Source organism: Melospiza melodia, chromosome 3, assembly GCF_035770615.1.
Source record: "Melospiza melodia melodia isolate bMelMel2 chromosome 3, bMelMel2.pri, whole genome shotgun sequence".
Lineage (NCBI taxonomy): Eukaryota > Metazoa > Chordata > Aves > Passeriformes > Passerellidae > Melospiza > Melospiza melodia.
The window spans coordinates 72,089,754-72,113,443 of NC_086196.1; the positions used below are offsets into that span (position 1 = coordinate 72,089,754).

Sequence of the window (23,690 nt, forward strand, 5' to 3'; positions counted from 1 at the left end):
CCATAATTTCCTAGAGATGTCTCAGGTGTTTTTACAGAAGGTGTTTCCAGTTGATTCAGAGTGATGTTGGACAGTATGAGACAATGTACCCATGACTCTTTATTAAGATGCAATTACAAAGGAAAAGCCTGATTCATCTTCTGGTGCAGACAGGAACAATTTAGGAACAGGCAGAAATGAGGAGTGAAAATAACAGACTGGTGGGAACAGCCTGTGGGTGTCTTACAAAGGACAGAGGAAAAACCCCAAAACTGAATTGTAGTGACTTCTCATCATCCTACCAGCTCTCTTTCAAAAAAATCTGAATGTAAGAGAAAAAGGTCCTCTCTTCCTCTCCCATTCCCCATCAAGAAAATGTTACCATTTTCAGGAAAGTACAAATTAATGCCTAAAAGCTCCTGCCTGAGCACAGAAGTTGGAGTATGTGCTGGGAGCTGTAATTTGTTCATCACAGCCCAGTTCCCTTCCATAAATCAGGAACTGCAACTGGATTATATCACCCATAAAGCCATTTGCCAGAGGTTCCAGGGTGAACCTCTCCCCTCATCCTGAGTGGTGACCTTGCCAAGAGCACTCTGGCAGTAAATAAACACAGAACATGGGTTGTTCAGCTGACTGTCCAGCTTTCTGCTGAAAGGCAGGTACAAATGTCAAGGCTGGACACACTGGAGAGAGGGAGGCCAGCATGAGAAGACAGAGGTAAGAGTTCAGTGTATTTTCACAGTAGTCAGGGAAGAGAATGAAGAAAGAAAGATTTAGAAAGCAAAAAACCCCACTTGTTGTTTTCTCTGGAAACAGAGAAACACACTTTAAATGGGTTTTTGAGTGTTCACCCTGATGTTGCCTGTACTGCTTGTTAGACTTACCGGGCTTCTTAAATCCTCTATATGATCATCCAAAGTTTGTGGCAGTAACAATCTGTTTCAAACATGTCCTAAACCTGCATTTTTATTTGCCTGTCTGAGAAGCTGCTTTCCTCTGCCTGTTCCCACTGGGGTGCAGACCAGACTTGCACAGCAGCATGAGAAATGAGAGCTTGGGTTGAAGCCCAGGTCTCAAGCCCAAAGTCGGTCTATACAAAGAGCCTATAAAGATCACTCATGGCTGGCCTCTTCATTTAACCCCACAGAACAGCACTGATACAAAACCCAACCAAATTCAAAGAGTGTCTCCTCAGTGCTGCCATGACAAGTTTTCATTCCTGTGATCAGAATGATTCAAAGAAGGCTGATTGCCATCCAAAGTGTGACTCCGAAAAAGCAGCTAATCATGACCGGCAGTAATGTGCAGAACCTCTGTGACGAAGGAAGCCCTGAAGAATAAAAGTCTAGGACAAGGTGGCAAGTCATCCAGGACAGTGCAGACTGCTATGACACCAGTGACACATCTCCCTGTCCCAGCAGCACTGCAAAGACAAGCCATTCTCCTCCCTGAAGTTCAGTGTACCTCAGCCAGGGAGCCACAAGCCAGGAAAGCCATCCTCTGCTGGAAGAGTGTCTGTCTGGTCCCAGCAGGTCTCCTGTCATCTCTCTGAGGTGATGATTCTCTCTGAACTCTAATACTGGGGGGGAGGCAAGTGAAAAATTCTTCACAAAATAGGTCAGGCTGGAAGGGACCACAGTGGGTCACTGGTCCAACTCCCTGCTCAAACAGGGTCATCCCAGAGCACATTGCACAGGATTTTGTTCAGACAGTTCCCGAATATCTTCAGTGAGGACTTGCCTATTAATTTAAATGTTTATGCATTCATGATTTACTTCTTCTCTGTAGCTGTATTATTTTGTTAAAATAATCTTCATCATGGCAATTATTCATGTAAGGACAGTAAGAGGTTATTGCTATAAAGTCTTAGATAGTGATGGTAGGTGTAGTTAGAGAGCTGGGAATGAAAAGATCACCATGTGAGAAAGTATTTCTTTTTTAAAGATAGTTAGGGGTTTTTTTGATTTGATTAGCAGGAGTTAAATAATTTGTTTATTTGACAGCATATTTTAAAAGACCTTTGAGAGCAGATCACTGAATGAGTTGGATGGAGGCCACCTCTTGTCTCTAAGGCAGATGGATGGATGGGAGGAAATACATTTAAGACAAGTTTCCTGTGCCTCCATTCAGGAGGGAGGAAGGAGGCCCCCAGTGGACCCAGCTTTCAACCCTGAAGCATACTTCTGCCTAAGCAGGACAATGCTGAGCATGAATCAGGAAGGTAATTTGAGGTTCAGGTCTCTGAAACAAATGTATGAATAACTTCTCTTATTCATTGACCTCTTCTTTTTCCCTTGTTTCAAATTAAAATTTTTTGGGTTTGTTTTTGGGTTTGTTTATTAAAAGGTGGTGATTTGAAATATTTGAAATTAAAAGTTTATCAAATAATAAAACATTTTCATTCAAAAATGCAGGAAAGAAATACATCAACTTCAGAAAAAAAATCAGCAAACCAAGTTTCACAAAGCTGAGACAAATTGGTGGAGCACCATCATATTGAAACTCTGCTTTCATTTCTGAAAGGAGCACTCCCATAATTTGACATCCAACACTAAGGAAAAATTAAAGACTGCTTATTTCCCAACAACAGGAAAGTGCCCTAATATTTAAATGCCTAAAAATACAGGTATAAAACCTTTCACTCAGTTAATTGTGTGTTGATTCCTTCTCATCTTCTCTCCCTTCAGAGAAGGGACCACAACTCCACCACAATCACTCTCTATGTGCTTGTCTAGAGGTGAATCCTGGTTCCTGCCTAAACTCACTTACCAAGGATGGGTTTGCTTGGTCATTGCAGATGAGTCCATCCATCTTCTGTATTTGAGAATACACTCCACTGGGAATATCTGACCTCATCCAACTGTTTATTCTCCTTCTTTATAAACCAAATACTTCATTCTATTGGTGGAGGTTTCTCCTGCTGCTTCTTGCAGATAATTGTCAACTATCTGCCATAAAAACAGAGGCAACCTATATCCTACCTGTCACTGACCTGGAATTCCAAAAGGCACATAACCCTTTGAATGAAAGCCAGGTCACTGGAAAACTGCCTGGTTTTTTCATGTCTGGGATTTCCTTTGCCATAGAAATCACTCAGTCTGGTAAGGAGTCCATCCAGGAAGTCCTCACATGGTACTATTCAACCTGATACTCCTCACACGTGTGGCCTTCACAAGCAGGTGCCTTTTCTTGCTTTATTAAGAGCAACCAATTTGGAATTTTCATTAATTGCTTCTATGCTGCCTACCTGGGACTGTATTTTATTTAATACAGCTTATTTAATAGTTTATTTATTGGAAAACGATTCCAGGTGTCTACAAATGCAGTCTACGCAGTAATCTGCTAGCCAATAGGTGCTGCTAAACTCTAGGTTAGAAGAAATGAAACTGTCTGGAACTCATTGGGATTTGTCTCATTCACTCTGTCATGGTCCCTCTTTCCATTGTTCTTAACTAGTTTTGTGTGCACCCCCCTGTTCTCCACTCCTCCAAGTAGCTGCAAACCAGTGAGAGATCTGTTTACATATTTCTTTTAAATGCTCTTCTTCAAAGTGCATCACAGAGTCAGTGCATTGTTGCAGTGTTTTTTGGAAATGCACACTGATGACCCGAGAAACCAAAACAACCCTCAAAACAGTCGAGAAGAATTCACAGGAATTCCTTCATGCAAAGCTGGGCACCCTAAAAGAAAAATGCTTTTGAGTTCAAGCCATTGTTTATTTTGGAGCATGTTTCTCTCCCTGCTTTCAATGGTGACCTAGGAATGAGCTCACCATTGGAAGCAAATCTGTCTTCTGTTTCCACTCCTAAAGGATTACCTACTCTCTGAAGCTCATGGGGTTTTTGATGGCCTTACACCAAAATTATGATTTGGAATTCTGTGAAAAAAATAAATGCACACAAATTCACATGTGCGTGACACTGACAGATTTAAAGGAAAAAAAACCTGTTGAAATATTACAATAAAAAAGATTAAATTTGTAATAAATAGATGGCTTCCTATATTTGCAAATAGTCTTCTTTGAGATTGAGCAGGAAAATACCTGACCTAGCATGACTGTGCAGGAGAACAGCAAAACCCTGTTGTTTTGTAATGTGCATATGGGCTGTGTAGCACTTGGCAGCATCTCAGAGCGAGACCCAGCTAACAAACAGCCTCGTGCTGCCTTTGTGTGGGGTTGCTTGAAATGCTTTTCTGCAAGCAGATCCTGCAAGCTGGTGCTGCTGTCAGCTGATCTGTGCTTCAGCTGCAAGGCTGCAGACAAGCCAAGCACAAGCTGCTCTGCCCACCCCTCTGTGCTGCCCTGCAGATCATGAACACCAAGCACCAGAACGCACTAATGCCACTTTTGATGACAGTTTGGGACACTGAAGGCAGCAGTGTCTGCCAGCAGGGCCAGCATTTGGAAAAGGCACATGACAGACACCTAAGGTGTCATTGCCAAAGATGCCTTCATTTTGATTTCATCCCAACACCTGTTCTTCTGATCTTGTGAGTGCCCACTGCTTTGAATCTCATCACCCCAGGGTCAGACAGGTCCAGGATCCGCTCTCCAAATGCATCAGGAGCTTTGCATTTCAGCTTCTGCCCAGTGCCAGTGGCGTAGGGAGGAGTTCAAGAGCTGGTGACTGACAACTGTCCCATCAGCCTGCAAAGTTGAAATCTTTTTTTAAGCCAAAAGAGATTGTTTTACTTTTCTTCTAGCAGCAGTTTGCCTATCAAACTGAGTGTTGCCAGAAAGGCAGGTACAGTAGTGACAGACATGGTACGACACCACAAGCAGAACCAACAGAAAACCCCACAAAGAATAGGCTCTAGCATCTCTACTTGGTGAAATGTCTTAGAATCCGCTTTGAAGTCCCTTGTTCTGAAATTCCTGGGGAATTACCTGACAGCTGATTTCTTAAGCTTGCTTTGGTGTCTTATACACACCTCTCCTTCTTGCTTTCCTGCCCTTTTGTCTGTCCTTCACACATTTTAGAGGAAAGGATTATAAAAAAGCCACTCTAAACCCCAAATCTACAGATGCAGGAGAGACATCTCTTAAGTCATTCCTTCTCTTTTTTCACTGATGTATTCTCTCAAGAGTGATAATCATCTTTTTTGAAATGCAGGTCTAAGATGGAAGGAATTTTTATCTGGAAGAGTAATATAAATTAGCTTTGACTGCCAGTTTCCACTGATTATTACTTTCCAGGCGGAATTCCTACAAATTCTTGAGGCATGACCTCTGATGAAAAAATAAACCCCTTTAAAACTTGTTTGAGAAATTCCAGATAACTTTCACAAGAGATTTAATTTTAGAGCATTAACACAGTCTTGGTTGGAAAGATAAAACTACAATGCAGTTATTTGGTAGGAGTCATTACTGAACAGTGAAGTCATTTGAGCTTATTTTACTGTGCTTATCTTTTTGCTCTCTTTTTTCCCCTCTCAAACTAATTTTATTATGCATTACTCAGTGCACCCTGGATTCACCCTCATAAAAGGATAAAGTATCTCAGCAGATATCCAGGCTTAGGCAGTCAATTTGAGAGTAAACTCACAAGCCTTAGTTATCTACACCAAAGAGCCAGTGCACAGGGTATCATCTACGTATTGTCACTTAGTGTTCATTTGCTTGTAAATCTTGGGTTTGTGAGGCTTAAGCAAAGGTAAAAGCTGCCACAGATAGAAAAGAGCTGTTTGGAATACCACTGCCAAGCACTTACTAATGCCAAAAGCATCTTTGAATCAGATTTCACCTCTCCTAAGCAAATAAATTAAAGAAAATTTTCACTGTCTAATAGAGAAATCCACTCTTCTGCATCTCTATGTGATCTGCAGATTCATGAAAAGGTGAAAACCACATTTTAGAAGATATTGTCTTATGTTGCAATCATTTTCATACCCATTTTGAAGTTCTAGGGCTAGGGCCCCTAGTTGTTTATTTGCAAAGGGTGCAGACACTGCAGTGAGGTGCCCTGACTTTTGGAACTAGATGACCTTTAAGGTCCCTTCCAGCCCTAACCACTCTCTGATTCTGTGACCCTGGAGTCAAGCACACTTCTGCCCAAAGAGCTGTTCCAGCGTCTGTGGTCCTGCAAAGGCACCTGCTCTGTACAGAGTGAGCCCCTCTTGGAGCTCCAAGTGAGCCTTGGGGTGCTGCAGCTGTGGTACTGCCCAGCCCAGGGCTCCCAGCGCCAGCTGCTGCCAGGGCAGCACGCCCACCTCAGGGCCAAGGGGGCAGAGCTGCCCCGCTGTGAAGGCAGCACCACCCAAACAGGTCAGGGCTCCGAGGGAAATAATTCCTCTATCCTCACTGGTGACCTCAGCCCTGCCAACTGCATTACAGCTGGCTGGGACCTGCCAGGGCAGGGCAGAAGGATCAGGCACTGCTTCCCACCCTCCCTGAGCAGGAATGAGCAGCTAGCTCCAGCCCCAGGGACAAGTCCAGCTGTGCACTCACCTGTACCTGAGGCAACGCCTTTTTGTTTATTTTTCTACTCAGCTTGTGTCTCCTGAAGTGCTTCTCTTCCCACACAAGCACTGAGAGCTGGTGCTCCCCAAGGCCTGCAGACTGATCCCTGTGGCTGCCTGCACACAGGCACCTGTCCAGGGTCAGTGTGCTGCTCTGTCTCCTGTCTCTATGGGAGCAGGCACTGCCCAAGGAGAGGGAGCTTCAGAGGTCACTAGGAGCTTCTTTCATGTGTGAGAACCAACTTACAATAAAGCCTAACCTTTCCTTCCTGACAGCTGCTTACAGCACTCAGAAACTCACTGCCCTGCATGATCATTTTTTGGCTAGGAAAATAAAAAGTTTTTTGGGCAACTCGTTTTCATTTGGAAAAACTCCCTATTTTCCTGCAGAAACATCAAATTTAGTCCCCCTTCATCTTCTGACTTTTGCTGTTTTCCAGTTCCTTCTTTTCCATTAGCTCACACTGGTTCATCTCACTGACAAAGAGAAGAACAGAGCAGGGGAGGAAGGCAGCCCAGAATCTAACAGCCAAAAAAATCCTTTATTTTTATGCAAATATTTTTATTCATCAATCTTACAGCTTTACTTTTCTGCTTCTGTCTATGCCAGGTCAGAAGCATTTTGCACCTTGATCTTCTCCTCTTGTTGGCGCTTTCCTGTCAGCAAGTGTTGCATTATTTCTTTTCAAAACCCCATCCATATAAAGCTCTTTCTTCTTTTCAGCACATCCCCAGCAGCAGGAATTCAGATAGTTGAACTGGTAGCAAGGTGATTCTGGCTGAACAAGAGGGAAGTGGATTTACACTCAGTGATTCCATGGAGCAGCACTTGCATCCAGCAATATTTTGGCATGCACAAAGGAGGGTGTCAGGTGATTATATTCATATACTTTTTTCCCATTCAGGGAGGGCCCAACCTTAGCCAAATAAGCTGCTTTCTCTGCAATTTAGCTTTATGGACCATGTGTATTAGCTTATTTACCATGTGTAGAGTGCAAGTGCATGATTGATAGTGTCCTTAAACAGGACTCATGCATCTACCTGAAAGAAATGCACTTAAAGAGCATAAATTTCAGAGGGGAAAGCCAAAACTTTCTCAGCTGCTTCATGAGTATCTTCATATAGCACCCATTGGAATGGGTCCATACCTTGCTTGACCAAGTTTGTTAACCAGAGCTGGACTAGAGCTCATTTCTCTGAGAAATGTAGGCTTTTGTTTTCAATAAAACATATGGGCCAAATTAGTATGTAAATAAATGAATGACTTTCAAGAATCCCAGATAACACTTGCTGAGCAATGGGTCAGGCCAGATTTAATCTAAAATCTTTCTGCTGCGTGTAAATGGTTATGTCATAGCATTTGTCTTTAATTACTAAACTGTTTCCAAAGGCTTGACTCATGACATGTTCCTTGGTTAACCACAAAAACTTGTACTACAAGATTTGCCATATAGATCCTTTTTTTTCCAATAGCATTGTTAAGCCCTGGCTCCTGAAAAAGGAATGTAACAATCTCCCAGAGATAGACACTTGATCTTTACAGTAGTGAGAGCTCTTTTTTTAAAATGAATTTTCCATATAAAGGAAACAAGGCACTTTTGACTCATAAGAAAAACTACAACATCTTTAATATTGACAGGAAAAAAACCCACAGAAGTGAAAGCCTTTAAAATACAACTATTTATATATCCCTGTATAAATCCAAATAGGAAGGATCACTGTTATAAACCTGTGTATGAAGATTTCTGCAACAAATGCTGCCATTTTCTAAATGCCATGATGACCAACCTTTGGCAACAGCAGATATTTTGAGAAAGGCTGTGTCTCCTTGTTCCTAGTTGTATAAAATTTCTTGTACCATATCTTGGTATCCATGAGCTCTTTCCTATGTATGACCTAAGGATGAGGTCATGAGAATGAAGTGCACCAGCCATTCTGTGAATTGAAAGTCTAATCTGGGAGCGTAAAGAGTGTTTGATAAAGGAAGAAAAGTGGGATTTTTGGTTTTGTTACAATGAGGGTGTTGATCTGATCACCCAGATCTAAGAAGGACATTTTAAGACTGAGCAGGTGGCTTTATAATTCCCAGAAAAAGTCAGAGGAGAAAGGTATAAGCAGAACCAGTTGACACAGGTAAAATGCAAATTCAAAATATCTTTTACCTTCATCTCTAAGTTGAGTCTGAAATAGGGGAAAGTGTGTACCAAATATTGCAAGTTGATGCCATTTAGAGCAGAGGAGAAACGGGCTTCTTCCATCTTTAAAATGGAACTATAGCAGTTTGGAATCTGTTAGGAAAAAGCACATTCTGCCAGTACATTGATATAGGACTACAAGTTACCACCACGGAAGCTGTTCAACTCCTGCACTTTAGATTTTGGAAAAGGTACTGGTAGAAGTCCACCACCTTCTCAGCACCCTCAATACCATCTCCATCTCTTCAGTTCCTTTGACTACTGGCCTTGCCCTGCTCCCTTATGGGCAGCAATTCCCACACAACACGCATAATGCCTGGAAACCAACCCTCTTGCTGGAACACGCAAGAGGAGACTTGCACTGAAATTCTTCAGTTCAAACCATTGAGCAGAAACATTGACAGAAACACAGGTTGAACTGAACTGAACACCAAAACAAGTAATACCTTGCAGGTTGAGGGAGGTGATTTTCCCACTCTGCTGTGCACTGGTGCAGCCCCACCTTGAGTATCTGTGCAGTTTTGGGCACCACCATGTAAGAAAGATATTAAACCATTAGAGAACATCCAAAGGTAATTCTGTTCACTTCTTAATCCTCCTGTTTCCAGAGCACCTTTGGCTTCTTTCCCCACCCCATGGAGCCATTCACCATCTATAGCTACTAGACCTTGCTGGGTGATATTCTTGCCTGGCCAGACATTTCCGATTAAACTGGTTTTCTTTCTTTAATTGCCTAGCCCACCCCTTCTACTCCCAGTCAGTCATACCTATCTGTAACTGTCTCCTCAGTGTATCAGTTCTGCTTGCAGGCTTATCGTGTTTCTCTAATGTGAGTCCCAATACCATCTTCTTACCAAAGTTCTGCATTTCGAGATTTTGCTTTTGTTTTTTTTCTTTGATTCTTATGCTCCCACCACCTTCTCCTACATTTTGCATTTTTAAACTGTTATTAATGAGGGTGGATTTGTTCACCACAATGGTAGATCATATTCTTCTTGAATTTCTATCATGTGTTTTCTTTTCAACCAGATTCTAATGATCCTAAAATGTAAATGGGAAGTTTAGCTTTTGAGAGATAAAGGCACAGCCTTTTGATATTGTACTTTGTGTCATAAACTATGGTTTGTGTAGAATATAAGGTAGTAATATACTTTCAATGTTAAGATCCTTGAGATGAGGGTCAAATGTGAGTTGTAAGGTCCTGGGACCAGACTTTAAATTTTTGTGAAATGTCTGTAAATCATTCTAAGTACACAGGCCAACAAACAAGCCCTACAACAGCAGAGGATTCGCATAATGCTTTCCTGACTCTGTCCTCTAACTGCCTTCCCACCTGGCAGACCCTGGCAAGGGAAGCACTGCCCTGTTTGAAAGTATGTGTTTCTAGTTGGATTTTTAAAGATGAAGGAAACTTACTATTAGGAGCATGTCTTACACTGTGAGAACTTTTCTTGCCTTTCTAGGAGCTCAAAAGGGCTCACACCCTCCAGCTAGAAAACAGTTCCTTCTTGAAGATTAAAGTTTTCCCTGAGAGCATTCTCTAACTTCAGTTGAAATGTCTTGCTTTGCAACTGCATGACTTAATTATTTCTTTAACAAAAGCAAAGCAGAATAATTAATAGCTTCCATAGAAGGGAGATTAACTGATTTGTTTGTTTGTTTGCTTAAAACTGTTGCTGAAGCATATGAGTGATCTTTCCCTATCTTGAACAGACTAAATAATAGAAAGTCCAGTGAGAATAGTTTAAATATTTCACTCATGTTAATGGTCTCTAAAATTTGTATTTCATCAATGGTTTTAGTGAAACTGCCAAGCACTCAACTTTATTTTTGTAATACTTTCTGTAGTCTTGAACCAATGTAACCTACAGAGGAAGGATGACACTTCACAAACAATATTTACGTATTCATTACAAAAAAGCAGTTTCTACCTCTGGGTAGTAATGCAACTAAGTCATGCAATACTAGGAAAGAGATGCTGTCTGCACTGAAGCTGTCTCTCCAGAAAAGGAGGGTGCCTGGGGCTGCCCTTCTCCAGCAGCAGAATGCTGCTGTACTTCAGAATTTGAGGAGCAGGTTGTAAGAAAATTTTGGCTGGTATCAAATCTTGCCTTGGTTTTGAAAGGTGAAATGCTTTGACTAAGTTGTGCTTCCTTATTCTTCATTCATTCTTAGGTGGTTGCAGAGGAGAAGGGGAATATTTTGACCCGATTCTGAGATATAAATTAAATATATTTAGGTTGATGAGCATCTACTGTAACTTATGAACTGATTTTTTTTTTTATCCATTGTGTATGTGAGCTGAGCAAACCTGGCTTGGGTTCAAGTGAAATTTGGCATGGGTCAGTGGCCTACTGTCCTCTAGGATTTTCACAAGAATGTGATTCCACATTTTATGTGGCTATGTACTGGTGATTGGAATGTTTAAATAAATAACAAATTGAGTCACTTAGCCCTGAATCAACAAATGCTGTGTCCCAAAAGGGATTCCCCACAATTTATAGCCATATCTTACTGGAGATTCATATTCAACTGATTTAAAGATGTTCAAAATTGAAGAGTGGTAAGATGGCAGGAAAAGTCCTCTCCCAGCAATTAATGGAGCAGGATGTATCACTCCCATTGCCTGAAACCTTTAGAGGGGCTTTAACCCAGGGCAGCTCTACCTGGATGGAGAGACATATATGTGCTGGGAGCAAGAACCTGAAATTGTGGCTGTGGTTTTCAGAAATTCCCTTGCCTCTCTCTTACTTTTGTCTAGTAAGAGGATGCACTTTTAATTTAAAAAAAAAACAAAACAAAACATAAACAAAATTTTTAAAAAGAGCAAAATATTTATCCTCTGTGTAGCACATTGGTTCATTGGTAATGGCTTAGTCACAGATTTTAAAAAAGTGTTACAAAACATTTGGTCTGTTTAAGAAAAACCCCAACAAACAAAAAAACAAACAGCGGGGTTGTGGAACCCAGAAGTTTAGAGGAGAAGCATGTATCACAATTCTGCTAAAAGGTAACAATTTAAAATATTGCTCAATCTTTGTTCTTCATATCATACCTGATCCATTTGTACATCTTGGAAAAGGATTCATAGGTTTCTTCCTCTGCTTGCCTACTTTTTTAAAAAAGGACAAGCTTTTTCTGGCTGAGGTATATGAACCTTATCCCACTGGACTTTGGAAAGGTCATCTGCTTTTCTTTGAGTCTTAAAAAAAAAAATAAAAGTCTAAAAGGTACTTTCCTTTCTGTGATTTAAGTTCTGAGCATTTATCATCATGTCGAGTCAGTTTGTCTTTGAGAAGAAGTGTTCCAGAAAAAAAACAAGGATGACTTATGGATTAGGACACAATGAACTTTTCCTGGTGCCAGAGTTAGCCACAAGGCAGTTCAAATGCCATCCCCTCCACGGTGACTCTGCCCAGCTGTCAGTCAGTATGTGGCTATAATTGGAATCCACCAGAAAAATACATTTTCTGGAAAAAATGAGAATTTTTATAGGAACAAACAAATTCAAATATTTAAATTCAGTGGACTGGAGCTGAAACGCTCCAGTTTCTATCCTTAGTTTGAACCTCAGGTCCCATGAAACACTGTCACTTCTAATGAAAAAACAAGATGGGAACAGGGAGTTGAGTTATGGTCTCCCTCATGAAAACTGAGAATTTACATTGCAAAGCAAACACGTCTACGGATTTGAAACAAAAAGTGGCTAAAGCTTCCTCAGATGTAACCTAGCTGAATTTTTAAGGTGGCAGTAGCTGCTTTGTGGCTGGAAGGGCAATTGAAAGGCTTTGGCCTACAGTATTGTAACCTAAAGCAGTAATTTCAGTGCAGCATCTGCTGAGCAGCCAGGGTAAGCCTGCCTGAACTACGATGTGAGAGAAAGGAGAAGATTCACATTTTGGTCACTTACAACCTTTTTGCTTCTATTGTTAACCTTTCACAGCTCCCAGGAAAATGTATGCTGTGTTTGTGACAAATCTTAACCTCACCATGATACTACCACTGTGTTTGAGAAATATCTATTCCATGGGTGGAATTCCTTACCATTGCCACTGATCTTTCTCTTTTAAAACCCTTTTACTCCTTCTTGTTTTTTATGCTCTCATACAACCTTATATTGCCCTTCAATTTTTCTTTCTTATACTTGTGAAGCAATCCCCGCAGTTTAAACTGAACTTGTTACCCCTTTCTGGTTGAAAGGATTTATTAAGAATTACTCTAGATTATGTCAACCAACTTTAACAAAAATGGCTTTTGATTTCATATCAGTTCAGATGCTGACTAGTGCTTGCGGTTTTCTGGCTTTTATTGGATGTGACATAAATATCCACACTGTGATCCTTGCCAGCATTTGTTTTCCCTTTTGTACAAAATGAAGAATACAATAATTTTGCCAGTAGATTTTGTGATCAGCAAAGTATTTGCACAGCCCAGTTTATTTTTCTAAACAAAAAAGGTGGGGCTTGAATGATTCAGGGAATGAATTCCACCCACCTAGCTCTCCTGCAGGCCCAAACACAGTGAGCTGAATGGTATCAATCTTACCTGGAGGGCCCATTGCAGAGGAGGGGAGGTTGCAAATGTACACAGCAAGCTTTTCCTTGAAAATTTATTTCAACACAGTTCTTGGGGGTTCTCACTAGTGCTCAATAAAAAATTACCAGGCCTATGAGCCCCCTCCTAGTACACAGTCATGAAATATGTCCATTGGCAGAGACAACACTTTCTTTTCCCACAGAAAAGAGGGGAAAAGACTTTTTATTGCACTGCTGGGGCACACGTTGCTCCCCAGGGAAGCGATCTGGAGCAAGGGGGGTGTGATGCAACGTTAATAAATGACCACCACATTAATAAATGACAAGCAGCAAATGCTACGATGGAGTGAAATATCACAATTAGGCCAGAGTGCAAGTGAAGGGTCACGCTGTGCCTCTGGGGCCTGCCAGAGCTGGATAAGCAGCCGTGGTGGCTGAGCAGGGACAGTGTGAGCTTTGCATCTTTAGCACAAGCCTAGCCATCACAAAGATGGGAGGCTGCTGAGATGGCACCACCCCTGGGGCTCACTCTGCCTTCTTTAAAGAGCCACTCCTGCTGCTGGTAGGTGTGAGGAGCCGGGAAGGTGGGATGCTCATCACCTCTGACCTTCCCTTGCACCATGTGGGCTGTGTGGATGCCTGTTCCTGACCTAGCATTTCTCTGGTTTGTCCTCTCAGGACTTTGAGTGGCCCAAAGCAGCAGTGGAGGGAAAGGAAACTGTGCCTTTCTGTCTCTTTTCTCTCTAGAAAAGCCCTTGTATGAAAACCAGGTCATCCTCCTTGCTGTCTGTCTGTCTGCATTTGGCTTTGGGCTCACCTGGGGCTTGTAGGCTAGCCAAAAATAGAAACTCCCCCAGGAAGGCAAGGAAAAGGCTTCAGGTTCACCAACCAAAACGTTATGCAGCTGGCCAGATTTGGGGCAAATTATTCACCTTCCTGAGGAGGAACAAAATATTGAGATACAAATTGGTCACTAGCCCCAAAATGGCCCAGTTTTGCTGCTCTTTTTCTAGGACATGTGGCAAAACCACAGCCTTGGCTCTACTGGTCTGACCTAGAGTGAAGGCCAAAGGCAGCTTTTCATTGTGAGGACACTTGTTCAGGCTTTTGGAGTAAAAAAATTTTGCAGACCAGTGCAGTGAGAAGATGAAGATCTGTCATGCAAAGCAGTTATCACAGCCATCCTCACCTGATTGTTAAATAGCTGCAGTTTTTAACAGCTGCATTTGAAAACATTTATTCCTAATAATTGCAGTAAGCAACCTGCTGCACTTCTTGCCAGAGTCCTGCATCTGGAACTGGAGAGATTTTCTGTCTCAGCCTTTGAACCCAAGATCACAGCACATGGTAACCCAGCAGAACTACGGTGACTCATCACCACACTGTGGAGGCTGAAAGGGACCTTTTTCCACCCACCCATGAAAACTGAAGGAATCTATCTGGACCAAGTCACACACTTTTTCCTTTCATTTCTAGAAAACAGAAACTGTGATATTTTTTTTTCTCTGAAGATCATAACTGTTTTTCATGATTAAGCTCTGTGTAACAGAGATAATCATGGTCCTGTCTAGTATGTCTCTTTAAATTTAGCATCATGATTCCCTAATTCTAGCACAATACAACTGGTGATCAGATATCAAGAACTGTCATCCTGATACACAGTCAAAAAAATGCAGTGTAAAAAAAACCTTGCTCTCTTAATTTCGACCTCTAGAATCTGGGGAAAAATGCTTTTTTACAGATGATCTTTAAAAGGTCCTTTTCTCCACCTGTGTAAGAAATGCAGTACTGTGGTATACCATTCATTGTATACAATTGACTTTTTTTATACCCTCTTAAGCTTTTTTTCTGGACTGGGTTATTGTTGCAGGCCCAGTCTCAGGTCTCTTCAGCTCACCTTCTGATCCTGTTTCTTTGGAAAAGCAGCCCATCCTGCAGCTAGCACAACCAGGCATCCACCCTGAGGAGCCAAAATTCACTAGAGGCTCTGGCACCACTTCCCTGTTTCTAGAAGAGTCACTGCAACCCCTGTTTGTGTTCAACCTCCTCGTCTGTCATCTCACAAACTCGAGCCACACGTGGAGCAAGGTGGGCCACTGTCAGCTGCTGCAGAGTCAAGCATGGAGAGTAAGCAGGTACACATGTTTTCCTTCAGGGTTTCTCAACAAATTCCAGTGGCACTTGAAAGGGTATCCGTTTGTGTGAGTCAAGGGACAGTGGGATGGGACTGGACACAGCCCACAGGCAGCTCAGGCACAGCTGTGTCACAGAGGGGTCACTCCTGAGCACAGCAACCGCTGAAGTCACATGCTGTGAACTTTGTTTATAAAGTGAATTCCGTAGGTACAAGTCATCAGAAGAAGAAAAAGCCCCATGGACAATATTATATAATCCAGACAAATATACTAATAGGGGATTTTCCAATGGAAGAAAACTTACATCATGCCTGAGGAAGTAAAAATAAACCTGGCACTTGTATTTGCTCTAAACACTAAAAAAGCCTTGATGAACTACTAGATACATTTCTTTGGCTAATTATTAGTCATGCTGAGCATTGTGATGTTGGTTTTAAATTTATTCCATAACTACATCCTAACCTCAATATTAAAGTACCCTAGACTTTCAAAATCAGTTTCTTTCTAAGGCTCACTGTTTCCAGAGAACAGTACACTTTCCTAATTATTGCTGATGTTTTAGCCATTATTGAACCTCTTGTGACCTTATTCAGTGAAGAAAATAGCACTGGGATTTGAAAACGAACAAGTTACTTGTGAAGTAAAATAAATCAAAAAGTAAGGTTTATATAGCAACCTCCCTGAATGCCAGATACATTTAAAAAGATTTCTTATCATTGGAAAAACAATTACTTTCACTGTATTTTACATCTGAAGATCACAATTGAAAGAAGATGTGTGTTTTGTTGTCAATAGCCTGTTCTATTTAAACAGTGCACTAAGAGGAAAAGTCATGCACCATGTTTATGGCAGATTAAAAATAAAAAAAAGAGGAAATGTGTAAAAGGATATGAAGTGTGGCTGAAAAGACATACCATGGCCTTAAGAACAAAGCAAATATGCAAGATGCAAAACTAGGTCTGTTATCTGTAAACAAAGCCTTTCTTTTGGAGAAAAAAATAGAAGATTTGTATTGCCATTTTGTGTTACATTCGATAAAAATGAAATATTCAAGCAGACCAGGGGATTCCAGTGATTCACAGCATGTCACTTTTTATCCATGAGATGCATGATGAGGTGTTCATGACTTTCCATTGCTGAACAGTAGAATTACCCAGGGAGGAAAGTGTGTTTGGTTTTGGCAAAGCATCACTGGCTACTTTTTTGCAGAGCCTTACAATTAGGTTCATCTGAGCAGACTCAAGTTAGTGGCAGAGAGGTGTTATTTGGATGAAAATCAAAGTCTTCTTGACTTGTGCACCAGAGAGAGCCAAAACCAAGTTGGGTTCACCTTGGGTGCCAGTTACAGCTTGTATGTGCTGATCTTACACCCAAGATAAGTCACAACATCTTTAGACCAACTGTCTATGAGTCCCAGAGGGTGAGATAAGAATGAGGGAAGTGCAGATGTTCCTTCTCCTTCACACATCTTTTGCTGGGGGTGGACAGTGGATCATATAGAAGTTGGCAGGTCTTCATTGCAGCTGTCTGAGTTTGGCCATTCCCTTTCCCTCCACCCCCACCTCCTTCTCCTTCCAAGTAGCAAATGGAGCATCTCAGGGAAACAGCTGACCTGCAAAGTCCACATCAGGTACACAGGCTTTCTACTGGGGCTGCTCATTCCTCTGCCTCCTTCATCTTTGCCAAATGAAATAACTCCTGTCACATCTGAATTCCTCTTCCAGTGCTGTCTTGGCATTGCTAGCCTCTTAACCACTTCTTTCAGCTGTGAGAGAATCAACCCAGCTTCTGAGATTCTCAGACTTGCTCCAGGTTTCTTTTAAAAAGGGACTGCTCTTGCAACTGCTGTTTCCAGGCAAGAAGAGGTAGTAAAGCCTATTCCTTGAGTTCACCCTAGGTCCTGGGCTGGCTCAGGAATGGAAGCAGGGAATTCAGTCCCACTGTGCTCACCAGCTGGCAGCAAGAACTGAATGCAGCTGTAGGGCTCCTCACAAACATTCCATCTCAGCAGCCCTGACCAGAAACCTGGAGAAGCCACCTCAGCTGCCAGGCTTCCTCAGAGGAAGACAGCATCCACAGGCTGAGCATGAGCCAACCACGCAGGTTTAAGGAGACTGGGCTTCTGTGGAAGGAAAGGGACGTAGAGGCAACTGCCAGAAAGTCATTGATGCCCCTCAGCAGCTTCCTGGGCACATTTGTGTTGGTGCTCCTTTCTCAGCTGTGCTTTGCAAGTGACTTCACTTCCAGGCGACTTCACCTCGTCCACTGGAAGTAAAAAGCTGGAGGTCTCTGTACAACTCACTTAGGTTAGGCTGCTGGATAGAGAGGCCTCATCCCAGCTGGACTTCATTTCAGTGTGAATTCTGGGCATAATTTTTCTTTCCTTTCCTAGCAAAGGTGGTTCTGTTGGTGCAGGTGGAGGCAGTGTGCATGCTCTGATGTAAAGGGAGGACAGTGTGGGCTGTAGTACCTGTCAGTTGACATTAAACATAAGAAGACAAGAAGTTTTCCATCTTCTTTAAACCTAGCCTGTACTCATTAGGCTACCTCTCCTCTTAGAAAAAAAGACATTAACATGGAAGGTTTTCAAATATCAAATGGAAACACTGACATGGTAAACACTATGCCACTCACCACAGTTTTTTCCAGAGCAGAGCTGGCTCTTAATATCCCCATGCTTTGGCAGATTTTCAAAGCAAGCAGAAGAGAGAGTTAAGGGCCTTCCCTGGGACTCCTCGGACACCAAGTTGTGGACAGGTCCATTCCAAGCTGAAGGGGATCCCACCATGGCTCATAATGCAAAAGTCAAATTTGAAAAGCAGCCACTTAGTAGGAAGGGGCTCAATGGGGACATTTGGAAGAGTGAACTGCACAATTTAAAAAATAACCTTGCACTTTGGTGCTTAGAACTGACAACCAGTGTATAATATCCTACCAGCAGAATATGAAAGGAAAAATTCTTCTTTGGGTGGAATGTGTGGGAAGTTTATGCCTCTGATTTTGCCTCTGAATCTTGAATATTCATTCTCCCTGACCTTTCCACATCATGCATGTTCCACAATCTGGAATCCTCTTCCACATCAATCTACCTTTGAACAAAAATTAATTTGATAATTTTTTTAAGTAAGGCTATTAACTTACAGTTTGGATTTTCTTCATAAAAGAAGAATTCACAAGTTATTTTTTTCAGGCTGACCTTTGGCTCTGGGCAGTGATGCAAATAACCTTCCTGCCAACTCACTGAAGTAAAAGGGGAAAAAGTGTGGAGGGTGAGGGGGATGGAGTGTAATACTACCGTCCTAGGAATTGGATCCAGCTGGAGTCCACGAATACAGTCAGCCATGGGGGTAGAGTGGAATAAAACAAACCAAAACAAATTAAACACTTAATTTCAGAAGTTGCTGTGCACCTACAGCTTTTCTGCATTTGAGCTGAGTATTCTGCATATGTGGAAGTCAGTGCCAAGAGGGGAATTGTTCTTGTCAATAATATTACAGGACAAATATTCCTGATTCACTGGTTCATCCCCTCAAGTTTTTCATGTAATTCTAAAATTCTTTTAGGTCAGACTATAAGAGTTGATTCCTTGAACCTTTCTTTCTCAAGCATGTCATCGCTATCACCTGTGTCAGAGGAGATTAAGGTTGGATACTAGGAAAAGGTTCATCACCCAGAGGGTTGGGCACTGGAACCGTCTCTCCAGAGAAGTGGTCACAGCACCAAGCCTGATGGAGTTCAAGGAGCATTTGGATAATTCTCTCAGGCACATGGTGCAATGCTTGGGGTGTTCTGTGCAAGGCCAGGAGTGGGACTTTATGATCCTTGTGTGTGCCTCACAACTCAGCATATTTTGTGATTCTATAAAACCCCCTTTCTCTCTTCTCTTCTTGTTCTCCCCTTCTTTGTTTCAGCTACTGTTCTGATACTTATGGGGAAAGTAAAATCTCAAAGTCTTGAGGTCCTGGATTTCCCAATACATAAATGAAACAACTCTGTGGCTTCAGGTAACTTTTTTATATGGGGTGTGATGGTTCTTGTTGTGGCAAAGACTTGCATACAGCCCATAGTATCAATCAATCAATCCAGGCTGAGGAATGAACAGATTGGAATCATTTGAATGAGCAGCCTTGGGGAAAAGGATTTGAAGGTGCAGGTGGATGAGAGGATGGACATCAGTGAAGAACGTGTGCTTGCAGCCCAGGAAACCAATTGTATTCTGGGATGCCTTAAAGAATCATGGCCAGCAAGTCAAGTTCTGCCCCTCCACTCCACTCTGGTGAGATCACAGCTCCAGGGCTGTGTCCAGCTTGGGCTCCTCAGCACAGCATGGACACAGACCTGTTGGAGAGCCCAGAGGAGGCCAACAAGGTGATCAGAGGGATGAAGCACCTTTCCCATGAGGATAGGCTGAGAGATGTGGGATTGTTCAGCCTAGGAAAGAGAAGGCTTTAGGGTGGTCTAATTGCAGCCTTCCAGTATCTGAAGGGAGCCCACAAGAAAGATGGACAGAGACCATTTACAAAGGCATGTAGTGACAGGACACGAGGGAATGGTTTCAAACTGAAAGAGACTAGATTAAGTATTAGGAAAAACATTCTTTACTGTGTGGGAGGAAAGGCACTGGAACAGCTTGCACAGAGAAGTTTTGGATGCCCCATCCCAGCTAGGATGGATGAGGTTCTGAACCACCTGGTATAGTGGCATGTGTCCCTGCTCAAGGCAGCAGGACTGGAACAAGATGAGTTTTAAGGTCCCTTCCAACCCAAACCATCCTATGATTCTATGATTAGCTTAGTTGAAGGCACCAAGTTAATTTCATAAGTCCTACCCTAGGACAGCCATTGCTGGGAATTGTTACTAAGTCTCTTTTTTTGAGCTGGTCATCTAGATGTGAAAACTTTTCTTGTCTGACTTCACTTACCAGAATTTGTCTCTGAAGTATCCAGCAGCAGCATTTCTCCTTGGCATCAGGTGGCAGGCACTGAGAGCCTAATCTGGGCAGAGAAAATCAAACAGCAGATGAGGCACATTTCTGCTGACTCAGATCATAGCTGCAGGCAGCCCGGGAGTTTCCAGCCCTGCTTGCGTGCTCTACAGCTCTGTGAGAGGTGGATTTGGTTGTGGGAAGGAGCCAGGGGCATGCCCAGAGCTGGCTGCTCTCAAAGGGATTGGGTTTGCAGAAGGGAGAAGTGCACATGGATACCGTGTGCTTCTCAGGACAGCTGCAAGGCTGCCACCCTAAGGCCAGAGGGATGCACTAAAGCGTCATTTTCCTTCTACAGGCTCACACGGTTTTCCAGCATGCCTTGATCTTAGCAGGATCATGGGTCTGACCAGCTTCTGCATTCATTCCCACAGCTGCCAGCCTTGCTGTTGCATTTTAGCAAAGAAAACGTGGCTGTAGCATTTGAAGGGGATCCAATGGGTGTAGAAATATGCTCCAAGGATTTACTGACTACCCAAAGTTTGAGTTCACCAATATGACCCACCCCAAGCTTTAAAAATCTTGGAAATGTATTGGAAAAGTGATGAGGTTGAAATAAAATCATCAAATGTAAAGATAATAAGTGATTTTTTTCATTTTATTTCCTTCTGATATTGCCTCAGTACAGCTGATTTCCCATGTTTTATTTCACAGCTGTGTTTTCTCATCAGTTTTTCAGGACCCTTAAGAAAGAAACATGAAAATACTGAGCAATAGGAAAAAAGATCTGGAGTCACAGACTCAAAGGGTGTGAATCACATTGATGCTGATGACTTTAAGAAAGGCAAGAGCCAGAATACCCAGCTCTTCCCTCTTCCAGATGCTCAGGTCTTGGATGAAAACAAAGGATTTGTGATGTGGAAAACCACTGAGACCTGTGGGTGAGGAGTGAATTCTGAGCCTCTCGTTCAGCTCCCGAGATCCATCTGCCATTGCCCACTGCCTGGCGCAGCTGAGGGATGGATGCAGTGCCCAGTGGGATGTGCAGCTTGGGCAAAGCAGGGACCTGCCCCTCTGCAAGGAACCAGGGTCAGGCAAGCCATGGTAGATATTGGGAAGCACGAACATGTCACCTCTTAGAGCTGGGTAAACATAGGTTGGAATGCTGTAAAAAGTGTTTTGTCAAATCTCTGTTAAAGAGAAAATTTTTTTTCACAAGCTCTGATTTTAGGTCTCATTTGACATTTGCAGAAGGCAAAGGTTGATCTCCTACAGACTTTGGCCCCAATGTTTATTTGCTTCATAGCATGCTATCCACTATATTTTATCAGTTTGCTCCAAGTAGGCATGAAAGGGCCTGTGCTAGATTCCATCTTAGTCCTTATGGTACCATTTTGTTCTGCACAGGTCTGACCAAAATTGAAATCTGAATTTTTAATGTTATACAAAGCTTTTATTAACTAAGCTCCTTTTGAGGGCCCTGCTTCCTAAAACAGCCCAGAAAGAATGAAGATAAAATTATTATTTCAGGAGTGAGATGAGAGGAGAGATCCTGTCTTTCAAGTTTGGTTTCCTGGTGTTCCATAAAAATCAATCCTCACATCTTCAAGTTTTATTTAGCATATATTATTTTCACTGAGGGGGTCTCATCAAACCATTATTATGAATGAGTGAAGTCTTTATTTTGCTTCTCTGACCAGAGATGTAATACTCTTTCTTATTTTGCTTTCTCTCATGAAAGCCCTTTAAGTGAAACGCTGAGCAGTTGGACTCTAACTGCAATTTAATGTAACACTTATCTGTGCTGCTGTTCACACTGTACAAGGTAATTTCCAAAGGTCAGAGCAGCTGGATTCCATTACAGAAATGCAGAGAACTCAAAATAGCCTTTGTAAATATATATTTTTGAGGAATTCAAGCAGCTGCCTTCGACACCCCTGGGTCCTTATTGTTTCAGAATGCTTTAGTATCAGCCTGGGGTCAGAAATTACTAAATTTCTCCTCCTCCTCCCCTAGATAAGAAATTTCCTTTGGATAAACATTAAAAAATAGTCAAAAGCAGAGTTATTTCTGCTTTTGCATTCTTAATCATAAGTTCTATTGCAATAAGCACTAAATCAAGAAAACTTTCTTCCATATGTGTTCAAGAACCATTTCCACTCTTTTTTTTCTACACATATGACATTTGTTTTACAATGCTGCAGTTTACAAATCAAATAGTTTCTCACAGAGATAGTATGTTTTTATTTCATTTGTCCTTTTTCAAATAGTCCAAACGTCTGTGGTTTTGTCATTAAAAGTCCAATTGGCAGATATATACGGAAACTTTATGTTTTCCAGCTGGGCAACTACCAGTTACACATGCTCATTATTATTCATATTATCATTACAGTAACCATGGAGGATAATTCATGTGGCTTACTCAGTCAATATTCAGTGATCTACAGCAGATACTGTCCTGAAACTGTTGGAACTGAATTCTCCTTCAGCTGTGAGGACATTTTGATATGCATCTGAGCCTCCTGACTTGACCTTTCTTTCAGAATAAAACTAGGGATGCCTCTGACCCTGAATTCTGGAATTTGCTAGTGGTTTTAGATGTTTTACTTCAGCAGGAATACCCTCAGTTTGGAATATATTCTTGTTGAGAAGGAGTGCCTGGTGCTTGTTTCTTCCATAGTAGTTTTACCCACCTGTAATTTCACTGACTTGAAATAATTTTTGACCACCCTGTTGACAGAGGAGGGGGAGGATCTCAACCCCAGTGTGAATGTTTTAAATCATGCTGGTTTTTCAGTGGGGTTTTCAATTGCCGTGAAAAGTTCTAAATCCCCAAAGCTTTATTTTCCCCTCTCTCCGTAGCTGTGAATGGCCACACAAAGAGTGCTTGCTCTTGGACACAAGTGTTGTGTGCCATGCTGTAAATCACAGAATGAACGAGTCTGTCAGAGAGGATGAGCAGACTCTACGCCATAACCATCGTAGTGGGTGGTACCATTATCCTGGGCTAATTTATTGTAAAGCTTCAGCAGACAGGAGCAGATTTCTGTAGTCTGACAGAGAATAGTTTATGAAGGATGCCAGAACTTTTCTATTTAGTTACTTCTGTAGTATTCATATTACAACCCTATCCTATATGAAAAACATTATCATGCAATTTTTGAGGCATAACAACCTTAAGGCTCTGACATTTGTGGCTACTTTTACTTTTTTATTTACCATTGTGGAAAGAAAGGAGATTGATGGATGGACACCTAGAGAGGGTTTTATTATTGGAATAGCAAAAGCAACACCAAGTGCCATGAGACAACATGAAAGCAAACTCTTCTGTCCCACGTGTGCACAGGCTCCAGTTCCATCGGCTTTTGTGGAGATAAATACTTGGCTGGAATGACCTGCTATGTAGGAGAAAATGGTGTGGATGCAGATGTATTTTTCCCTTGTTTGCAGCCTGGGAGGC

General features: G+C 42.0%; 1 long non-coding RNA gene across 2 annotated transcripts; it reads left to right on the forward strand.

The window, feature by feature from the left end:
• Positions 1-597: 597 nt before the first annotated feature.
• On the forward strand, positions 598-20,873 carry LOC134416052 (uncharacterized). Of its 2 annotated transcripts, none has more exons than XR_010027167.1 (5): positions 598-699; positions 1,130-1,535; positions 15,042-15,306; positions 19,218-19,310; positions 20,589-20,873. It is a non-coding gene; the product is annotated as an uncharacterized LOC134416052 (long non-coding RNA). The 2 variants fall into 2 exon arrangements; XR_010027168.1 differs by having other exon boundaries at positions 623-699; positions 1,404-1,535.
• The last annotated feature ends 2,817 nt before the right edge of the window (positions 20,874-23,690 follow it).